The following is a 9,579-nucleotide window of genomic DNA, read 5'->3' as shown; positions in this document are numbered from 1 at the left end:
AGGTATGCCGATGCAACAGTATATGACACATAGTTAGCCTTCAGAGACAGCCTGCCTTTGATGCAAGAAGCTTGTTGCAAAAAAAATGTTTCACTGCGTTGAAGACCGTCACGTCAATTCACTGCCCTTTTTTTTCATTTCGCTCTGATTGTGGAAAAATATATCTTGTTGAAGTAAAGCAGTCTGTGCTAACAACTCCTGTTTCTAGAACTTTCTTTGTCCAATGCATCAAATATGCATAACTGCTCAAAAATGTATCAAACATACACAACCAATTCCAACTTCCCCGAATGTCAATTCTTTTTGCCTCGATGTGTTCATTCATGCGTAGTCAATAAGGACTTAATTTTTGTTGAGGGTACAGTGAAGGCTCACGTTTTGTATATGTCCCAGCACATAAACATTGTTGCTATTCGTGATATGACATCATCATGGTTCTGTGGTAGTGATCTTGAAGAAAACAGCGATACTTGAAATACGAACACGCAAAGAACACACCGAAGGGCAATACATTTATTTGTGTGCACAAATATAAATACCGGAAAAGAAGGAACGAAAATTCAAAAGGGGTGGTTGTCGGTAAAGTGCATAGGCCTGAACCTAAATACCATTGCGTACCTCATGATTCTTGTTCGAGACAGCTGTACTCCTAGTCAGATAGGACAATCGAATGGGCTTAACGTACCTTCAGTATTTCTTCATCATTCTGAACATGTAAATAATTTCTCGAGCTCGTTTTTCTCTAAAGCTGATCACAACCTGTCATTGTTGAAGTAGAAGAGAGCAGTCCCATTTGGCACACTGGATGGATTACTGTCCATTCTTGTTGTTCACGTTGTTCGCATGCTCCCGTTGAGGCAGACTGGGCGGTACAACTGTGGCATCGGCTAGTCGAATTAAACCGTTTCTTTTTACATATTCTATTAGCACTAGGAGCGATGGGCATCAATGTTCTGAACTTTTAGCAAACGCATCCGCGCACTCACTTGAACATGCCGACTGTCCCCGCCGGCGCTTCTCCAAATGAGTTGTGGGAATAAAGACTTGTCGAATGGCACGCATTATTGAACTAGCATGATGACTTATTTTTCGAGTGCATATCATTTGCTTTTTTGCTAAGCAGTCAAGCAGTTTTCTATATATCTACATCCCCGTACACCGGGACGTTCTAGAATGTAGTCCCTTGCGCTAGAAAATTAAGCAGAAAATTAGGATTCAAGCACACGTGTAAACTTCGAACGAGAGTATTGCCAACATTAACTGTTAAGTTACCCGACACAGTAAGATAGACGCCAGTTGTACCGTGCGAATACTGTTTTCTCCCTTTTCTCTCATGCATGGTAAAAATGCATGAACGACAGTAAACATTGGCCCACATAGGAACTGTGAGATCAGTCAGATCTCTTGACGAGTATGTGGCATCACATCAAGTTCGCCCCGCCGACGCAATCTACACCGCATTATAGCGAACATTAGCGCAAAAGCTGCGACTCACGCATATGTAATCACCGAAATCATCCAAGGGACACAAGCGAAACCAAGTGAAACCGTGACAGTTCACTTCGTTACGATGTAAATATGTTGTTCTTGCCTCCACTGCATTTGAAGAATTATCTGGCTTGCAACGGAGGTAGGTGCCGCTTATCACTGCATATATTAAATCAAGCCCTGAAAACAGATACTTTTAATGACGAAGCGAGCGTCAAGCTTCTCTGGACATGTACATTTGCGGGAATTGCGGCGCTCTTGTTTCGTTGAGACAGACTGAAGTAGTCTGTAACCTTCGCCACCAGAACCGTGAAAAACCATCAAAAATAGTAAGCTAAGAAGAGTTAAATGTGCCTTTAAAACTTAGAAACAACAGAAAAGTCTGTGATTGCACGTACAGGCATGTCTCTCTAGCTCTTTGCATCAGTGTGTTGCGATACGAAAACGTGCATTGCTTTTTTATAGTACTTTTGACTAGTCTGGTACTTGAATACGAATCTAAATAGCTCATCGAAGATCAACTTCACTTTCAGTGTAGATAAGCGCAAGGAAATAAAATTAGACATTGAATGTCATGATACATCACTTTAAAGGGGCTGTATGCCGTCCTTCATCGCTTGTCTATTTTGTAACGCAAGAGAAAGCGTACCGTCTGAAGTGTCCAACCTTGTCGCGGTTTCTCTGGAAAGTCAGTTGAAATTTTTAAAACAATGTTTCGATCTGCGTTCGGTCTTCTTCCATTGGCCCACAACACTGGTTAGTGGACGCGATGACGAGTGTAGTGCCGGTAAAAATTAAAACCGAAAGCCCACGTGATTTCTGTAGGATTACTTCATTTTCGCTTAACACTAATGTAATGAATGTAACAGTCGTTTTCAGCGCGGTAGCGGTTATATGAAGCCTTATTATACGATTACAGAACACTTGATTTTCTGTAATCGTATTTTATGCGTTCATTTTAGCACTGGTGACGCAATCCAAGCTGTGTTGATTCGTCAAAAAGAAACGATAAATGCACGCCTTCACAGCGCAGCACATGTGAGACATGCTAACAACAATACAGCAGCACATTACGACCAGCGCGGAGAGCCACATGGCATAGCGCATGAGTTGAAGCAGACGAAATTGAAAAGGCCACCCGGTGCCTTTTTGAATGCGTGAGAAAAAGAAAGCAAAAAATTACTATCTGACGCAACCGAAAGCTGCCTCAAGTGCGCAAAATACAATTTCAAGTTAAACATGTTTGTTTTTAAGCAAATGAGTCTGCCTGCGAGGATTTCTTGTCCCACCAGTAGATTGACCACATCGGTGTTGGGTGACGCTAGCGGTTATTCTTTCACGATTTTCAACATCAAATCAAAAATGTAATTTCTTTTTTATGGGGTCAAAATATGCTTGTTGCTGCCGATGTGACGAACGATCTTCTCATTTTTGTCACACTCAGAGAACATTTTCCGAGCGGTAGACACCATGCTATGAAAGCAAATTTATGCTTTATTCTTTTTTTTTTCAGCCATGCCATTGTCGTAAGAAATCTTACGTTATCAAGCACATTTTCATTTTTCTTATGCTATGTCACAATATACAACAGCGAAGTGTCCTTGCGCACCGCACCTGTTGAGAATATGTGACTCTCCTTCAGCACTCGCGCTGAATTCTCATGCGTAACAATGTGTTTTCTTCGCGTTGGTGTTGGGGCAGCGTTGCGGCTATCATTACCTCCTTAAACTGCCTCTGAGCATGGCAAAGGGAACGATTCTTGGCGTTTCTCTATTGGTCGCATGCGTAAGCATACTGGAATGTAGACTCCGATTCGTCAGAAGAACGCCTGTTATTTTCATCATGGTACGTACTTGTTCTTAAAATTTACTTGAAGTTATCGTGAACCGCTTAAAACATCTCGATTACCATGTCTTTCAATTCTTGCAACGTAGTGTTCGTATTTGATCAAAATTTGTTTCATGCCGTTCACGTTAACATATTCCGATAGTGAATAGTAAATAATCTAGACCCCTTAGTATATGCATAGTAACTAGCTCGTTTGGTTACCTTTATGTTGGCGGTTTGAACAGAACGTTCTTTACGGGAGGTTGTGCAACGTCTGACTCCAACCGTCACGTGATGGAGTCTAGCAATTTTCGCCTACGTTTCGTAAACACTAAGCGAGCGAGAGTTGGGCATTCGCAATGGACATGGTTGATCACCCGGTTTCCATGGCTGAGCGGTATCAAGAGAAACGCTACGCGTTCTTATTATAACGATGGGTCCTATGACAAATACCGTGATTAAGCAATAACCTTCACGGAAAGTAAGCGCCCATTTCTCCAAAATTTGGCATTATTAAATCCCGCCACTGAACGTGAGAATAGGCAACATTGGTAAAATACAAACGACGTACACTCGCTCTCTCGAGACTGTTCTGTATTTTCGCCAACCCGCTTATTTCAACCGAACTTTTCACAGCGAAGCTGTTTAAACCGACCGTAAAAACCTTGTTGTCTATAGTGTGTACAAAAGACTATCATCATCATGAGCAGGCACGCGCTATGTTCATTCTCTTTGCTGTCATAGTGTTTAAGCCATCGGTAACTTGCGCTCCATTGAGAAGATTTCCTCACGTGGGTATGCGACACAGGAATTGGGCAAGCTACACTAAGGAGTACAGCAAGTGGGAGCGTTAGACGAACACGCTGTTCGGTGAAGAAGAACACATTAAACGCGTGAAAGAGAGAGAGTGAAAGATATAGAAAGAAAACGTAACACTAGAGAGAGAGAGAAAGAACAGTGATAGAAAAAAAAAAGAAATGGCAAAGCTTGCAACTAAGTCGCGCAACCCTTCAAACAGCGACGCCGGACGATTCTGAAGTCTAACAAAACAGTCAATAACCTAGAAACAACCTAACAATAACTAGCTGCCGCCCAGCAACGACCTAGAGGCAACCTAGAAAACAACATAGGTAAGAGCCTGGCAGCTACCTAGAAGAAACCTTGCATCACCTAGCTAAAAGTCTAGCAACTACCTGGAAACAACCTACCATCACCTAGCTAAAACTTCGAAACAAACTCGAAGGAACATAGAATCATGCTAGCATCACCTAGCTAAAGCCTAGCCACAAGCTAAGAAGCAACCTAGCATCACCTATAGCTAAAGCCAAGCAACAACCTACAAGGAACCAGATTAGACTTCATAATTGTCCAGCTTTGCTGTTTTAAGCCTTGCGCGACTTCGTGCAAGCTTCGCCATTTTTTTGGTTAATGAGTACAATCACTGTGACCTTTAAATAAACCTATATCGGCATTACTTATGTGAGAATGATTGCAGCTAAACAGTAATAGCAGTGGGCGGCATGAACTATTTTTGTGCGCTTTATTACTCAAATAAAACTTCAAAGTTCGAATAAAGCATGTACACATGGTAAGAATTATCTTATTTTGTTAATTCAAACTTTTCTACAGCCCTACCGAACTATTCACCATTATCATCATCGCCATTATCGTTATGGACGTAGATATGGCGGATTTGCAAAGGTAATTACCCTACGAAATGCTTTCTTGTGCCTATATTGCTCCTTTGAAGCGCTTCCTCGTGGCACTAAGAGCCTTACATGCGTTTGTGTTTTATAACATTTTAACTTCGTATGCGTGTTTGTAGTGGCAGAAATCAAAAAGTTGTTAAATGACACGTTATTTTAAGAGCTCTCAGTACGAGGAGCCCTTTTTATAACTACTCATTTGCCTCTCTTTCAGTTCTTTTCGACCGACCAACCAATATGGACATATAAGACAACTGAGCGGCCTGTCCATGAGTGCGAAGTGGAACAAATGATCAAGATAAACAAGACATCAGTTCTTTTGATGCGATCGTATAACAAAAACAATACAAAGTAGTACAAGTGTTGCAGAAAACTGCGATGTATTGATGTTAATTCTTTTATTCACAGAATATCCGGTTACCTACAGGGAACTCTTCAACCAAGGAATGTGTACCAAATGCTTATTCAACATTCAGGTATTAAATGCGCAGCATTTCTTAGCGAACCAAAGGCACTTTGACCGTTTATATCTATCTGTCTATCTAGCCGGCTACGTGTGTACCTCTTGTGGTCTCCTCCTGGACTTTATGTAAACCAATATTGGCCTAGCAGGGCATGAGTGCATTGCGAACATGATTGACAGGTCGCGACATAAATAACGTGTCATGCCTGTAGCGTACGCTATTGAACCCTTCTCGTCACTTCTCGCGCATACCCGTGTACCACAGCCATTGGTATGCAGATGCGCTGCACAGGTGGTACCACAAAACAATGAAAAGAAACACTCAAAATTTTGTCAGAAAAGAATAATAATTGCTAGAGTCTTATGTGCCAAAATCACGATATATTTACGATGCACATCGTCGTGGTGGGATTCCGGATCTAGGCACACCGGTTTTCCTTGCATTTCGCTCCATCTAAATTAGACCGCACTGGCCGGGTGCCAGCACGCGTCCTCGCGGACGCGGGTTCCATACCCGGTCATTCATTGGCTAAACAAAAGGAATGCACTCACTTTGTTATAGTTGGCATGTTTCAGTGGAGCAGACAAGGGCTGACAAAAGGGAGCAACGACCCCCAGCCAGCCACCACCCGCTATCGTAAATAGAAGGGGTAGACGAGTAGTTGCAGTGACCGCTGCTTAACAAAAAAATGGCCGCATATCTGCGTGCTTCGCTGCAAATGTCGTCTAAAGACGATAGAAGAGGCGCTGCGTGAGATACGGACGCCATCTGGCAATACGTCGGGAAACATGAGTGCTGTGTTGCGGGCTGGAAGTCCCGGCGCAGCGGCAGGTGAAGACCGGCGGTGACCAACGTGAACGGCGGGGACGCCGGCCAGCCCGAACACGCGGTTTGGCGCGATGCCCCGAAGGAGAAGAAACGTCCGCACTCAACGAGTACTCTCCACAAACTTTCTCATTTACACGTCACCTGGGTAAAACAGGAATGCCAGAGCGGCGCCCCCTGTCATTCGTACAATGCAATACTGAACCGAAACCGAAACACAACATGAGCTTGTGCAGAGGGCACGGAGGAAAACAAGTTTCAGCACAGTCGCATTTTCAGCGCAGCTTCAAAAACTAGGGTCTTTAAAATTGCGTATCTATGTATTTTCTATTAAAGAAACACACCACCTAATACTTAGCTAATGATGTTGCGCCTCAAATATGCGTAATATTTCCTTTTTGATCGACAACGTTCAGAAGTAGGAACAGCCGTAGAGTTCAACATGGGTGGGCGGTAAGCAAGTGGTTCAACATTGGCCGGGTGGCTGAATCGAGAGACGTGCCGACAAACAGAAAGACAGACCAAAACTTCTGCGTTTAAGTTGCCCAAGAAAGACTATCGTCTTTAAAACTGTAGTACTGGTTCTTGTCGAAGGTTAACTAGCGGTTGGATTGCTGGCAAGCGTTCTTACAACAATGTAATAAACATTACTTATGTACTCATAAGACTCAGCAAACCTTGACAAATCGCTGCTCGTCCCCGCAAGAATGAACGCTGTGTATGATACGCGTATTAGAGCACCAAACGTGCATCTCATTTCAATGAAAAAATTATGACAGCTTTGCACAATTGGTGCCAAGCCTGAAGGAAGGGCGCGGCTGGGTGGCTTTCCCTGTTTCTGTTTATTTTTTCTTTCTTCTTTTTCTTTGTCTTTCGGTCTAGTTCTTCTATCTTATTTTTCTATCAGTTTCTTCTATTGATTTGTTTCTCTCTCTATCTATTTCTTTCTCTTTCTTTCTGTTTCCCGCTTTTTCTGTCTTTATTTCTCTCTTTCTTTCACTTTTTGTCCTGCTCTCTATTTTTCTCTTCCTCTTTCTATCTATTGATTTCTTTCTATATTGCTCTTTTTCTTTCTATCTGTGTTTTTTGCTGTCTCTTTATCCTTTTATGTCTTTCTTTGCTTTATTTCTCTCTAAACTGTCTTCCGCGTTCTTTCTATATATTCTTTTCTCTGCCTATGTCTCTTTGTTTCCATTTCTTTCATTCACCTTTGGGCCACCTTTAGGTCGACGTTCAGGCGTATATAAGTTAACGTAAGGTATTTTTCTACCTACTGTATATATTTCTTTCTACACGATTATCTCTCCAGTAAAATTAGGATTATGCTTATTGACTCCAGTTACATAACCAATGACTAATACGCACATTTTTACCGGCACTCACTTTTGTGCCTTGAGGCGCAAAAAGAGTTAGCTTGCCGATGTTTTTTTCTGAATTCGGGAAAGAATGCATGGATATTTGTTATGGTAACGAGGTGCTGGTGGACACTAGTGTTCAGATCCGCACGGTTAATTGAATTCCTTTTCTAATGGTACAGAATATAATTAGACTGAAGACATCTTGTATATGAGTAAGAAGTTGAGATGTGCAGTGGTTAAAGTTACAAGCACCTTGAAAGGTACGTATCAACTAGCCCCTATTGCCGCATTTTGAACCTTAAAAGGTTCGTTTTTATCGCCTGTTCATAAACTGCTTTGAAGGACCACGTCATTCTGATTAACGAAGCAATAGGAAAAGTTGTAGGTACACAGATTTTTTAATTGAATATTCGATACAAAGAATAAGGAAATGTCCTGCTTCAAATTTGTTTTTTTATATCAAGTTGCGACGTGTAAGTCCTCGGTGATGGCCTTGTCAGGAGACATGAGTCTCCTTTTACCTTGCCTCGTGGACATATTTCATGTTATGTAACTATGTCCGGAATAAATAAACTAAAAAACTAAAAAAAGAAGCTAAGTTGTTGCTTGCTTATATATACTTTCTAAACCAAAATTAAATACCGCTTTGCTAATAAGTGAAATTTACAAGTTATGTAAAAGGATTCCTCCTGATAAAGATGCAATATTGAAAAGCGACATGACTATACTAGCCTTGAGGCTATGTTTTTCTTTCTGATAGTTTTGCAATGCTGCTCTGTGAGTATTGCCTATATGTCGTCGAACCAAATTTCTTTCAACTCGAGAACGCTGAAACTATTCTCATTAGGCAGGAGGCAGCCTAAACTGTGCTATATCCATGCTATATTATTCAGAATGGTATGAAGATATCAAATACAAACCTTGCTGGCTTTGCGCTGTGTAGGAATATTTAAAATATGTTTTTTTGTTTCATTACATAGGTCAGGACACCACATTTGACCTTCGAGTTCGCAACTCTTCGGTTACCAAGGGCCCTACCCGAGGCTGCAAAAGAAAATTTTGGAGAGTTGCTAGCGGATCACAAAACGTTTATACAGTCAAGTGCCAGGATATACTTCGGAACAAAACGAAACCAGCGTTAACGGTCGTAGGAAATGCGAAGAAGAAAATGCAGCCCCTTCGATGACGTTTTTTTAACATCGTCTGACATCTAGACAAACTGGTGGAGGATCATCGAAATATGTGCAGAGATTCAACTTATTCATTTTATCACTTGTCTAGATCAAAACTGGACGAAAGAGAACATTGCGCCATACATTTGTTAAGCATGGCCGTTATTGCTCTTAGTTGACGCGCCAGTGTATTCCGGCATTCTCACCCAAAGGCATCAATAAAAGTAGACTTTCGTTATTGCATGGTCTAGTTAAAGCCAGAATTCTTGATATCTACAGAACTTACAGATACTGTATGGTAGTTTTAAGCCACAAGCCATCTCGCATTTCACAAATTATGGATAGATATTTGAGATTATGGAAAAGATTACGTGTGACTCAATATTGAAGAACGGATTGCCTTAGGCACCAACCAAGATGATGTACATGAAGGCGAAGCGAAATGAAGATATCCTACAAGTACGCTCTGAGGAAATTTAGTACTTAAAATTGCATATGCTCCCTAGCTGCACTAGGTATATCCAAAAGTTTGTGAGAGCAAAGTAAGTGCGCATACATACCATGCACCAAGTCAGTTTAATAAGTGTGTATACTTGCCGGATAGCATGATTTGCATTACCTGCGAGGCATTTTAAACGGTGCTGCTACAAGGCAGTCACAGCGAGACTCCAGTAATATTAGACACTAGTGTATTGACAGCTCTCAGTTCATCTGTTTCCCGAAGATAATTTGCTGATTG

The 9,579-nt window shown here is 41.6% G+C and overlaps 1 long non-coding RNA gene across 1 annotated transcript; it reads left to right on the top strand.

Moving 5' to 3' along the window:
• Positions 1-3,160: 3,160 nt before the first annotated feature.
• Positions 3,161-9,075, top strand: LOC119373455 (uncharacterized). Its single transcript, XR_005179868.2, has 6 exons — positions 3,161-3,333; positions 4,945-5,016; positions 5,236-5,372; positions 5,430-5,497; positions 7,848-7,928; positions 8,649-9,075. It is a non-coding gene; the product is annotated as an uncharacterized LOC119373455 (long non-coding RNA).
• Positions 9,076-9,579: the final 504 nt, after the last annotated feature.

This window comes from Rhipicephalus sanguineus, chromosome 11, assembly GCF_013339695.2.
Source record: "Rhipicephalus sanguineus isolate Rsan-2018 chromosome 11, BIME_Rsan_1.4, whole genome shotgun sequence".
Lineage (NCBI taxonomy): Eukaryota > Metazoa > Arthropoda > Arachnida > Ixodida > Ixodidae > Rhipicephalus > Rhipicephalus sanguineus.
The sequence above is the reverse complement of the archived record's forward strand: the minus strand, read 5'-3'. Positions and strand labels throughout refer to the sequence as shown.